Raw genomic sequence first — 1,658 nt, forward strand, 5'->3', positions numbered from 1 at the left:
CTCAGACACTTAGATTTGGAGTAAATAAATAGTAAAAATGCTGATGAGGACACAGACAGTAATAAAATTCTCCTGAAAATAGTGAAACCAGAGCCTGAAGGACAAAGATCGACGTGCCTATGAATGGATATGGGTGGGTAGGAGGCTGCTGAGCTCACGATCTGTCAGACTGACCAGAATTGCTTCATTGTCTCTTCTTATTCCCCTCCTCGTTGGCATCCATCTGTTGTTTCTTGTCTTAGCATATTAATTTAGGCTTGTAATTACATCCCATCATCAAAGGGAAAAAAAAGGCTTCTAAAATAAATGAGTGCTGGAATTTAACCCTATCCATCAAACACTCCAGTCCTCTTGCTATCCCTCAGCTCTGGTCCCCAATCCCACTCCTGGCTTTGCTGCTCTGCCAGACAGAATCACCTCCCTGCATTTCTCACTTCACTTGTCCATGCTCCTACCATCCTGCCCCAGGCCTCCTGGCCCACATGTCTCGTGTCACTGGCTGTGCACTGCCTCGAGGACTCCTGAGCAGAGCTGGGACTTCAGGGGCTTGTGATGTGGTTTTTGTTTCTGGAGGTCTCCTTGAGCTGTCAGTGTGCTCCTGTTGAAGGGAAGATGGCAGACAAGGGTGTTCATTTGCATAGTCAGTGGCTGGACGTCTACTGTTTTCCTGCCCTTCTCACTCTCAGTAGGCTTCTTCCCATTCAGCCTCATGACGTTCCACAATCCGTGCAATAGTTTCCCTCCTGGGAGCCTCCCAAGTGCCTTGCCTCTGAGGCAAGCGCCCCTCTTGGAGACACTCTCCTTGGTCACTTGCAGGTTTCCCGGGAGGAAGGAGATGGGAGTTGGTCACCTTTATCGATCTAGGCTTGGTGGAGTTAACCTGTCCTGCCAACGACTTCCTTGCCAATGCGACTCCTTTCACAGTGCTGAGGAAAAGGAGTGCAGAAAGGAGTGGGGAGTTGCCCTTCTGCCAAGCTGTCTTGAGGACTTTGGTGAGTGCTTTCCCTCAAGGCACCGTGCTCTCACAGAGGAGAGGACTTGGGTGACTTGCTTGTACTGTGAGGGTTTGAAGAGTCACATTATGCACAGAGGCTCTCAGGTGTTGCACAGAGGCATGAGAGGAGGTGCTGGTTCTGGGAGACTTGTTGGTGAGTTCAGAGGCTCCAGGCAGTACCCTGCTTGAGTTATTTGGACTACATATGCCCTGGGGGTCCTAGAAGTATCTGAGACTCTTACTTCTCATTGCTTCCAGCTGGGAGTCCTCAGAGTGGGCTCTTCGGTCCAATTAAGGTTTGTCGTGTTGGGGTTTGGCCTCAGAAGTGCTGCTGGGGATTGTGTTGTGACAGGGTAGACCTGTTCTCAAGTACCAATTCCCTAAAGGGCTTATGTTTGTACTTAGCTCTGTCATTGCACTACAGGATACTCTAGACCATGATTTATGAAAGCTCTTAAAACTGTGGTTGAGCACTCTGAATTAGACTTCCCTACCTCACAGAATTATTGTGCGAGGAAAATAATAATTCAGGGTATATTTGATCCTGTGGGGAAACAGAGCTGGGCAGGAAAATTAACACAAGGTGCAGAGAGTATTTCTGAGGCGCTCAGATACTGGAAGTGCTTCTGTAAAGAAAATCTGAAGCAATGGTATGGTTGTGGAT

Source organism: Phaethon lepturus, unplaced genomic scaffold, assembly GCF_000687285.1.
Source record: "Phaethon lepturus isolate BGI_N335 unplaced genomic scaffold, ASM68728v1 scaffold50735, whole genome shotgun sequence".
NCBI lineage: Eukaryota > Metazoa > Chordata > Aves > Phaethontiformes > Phaethontidae > Phaethon > Phaethon lepturus.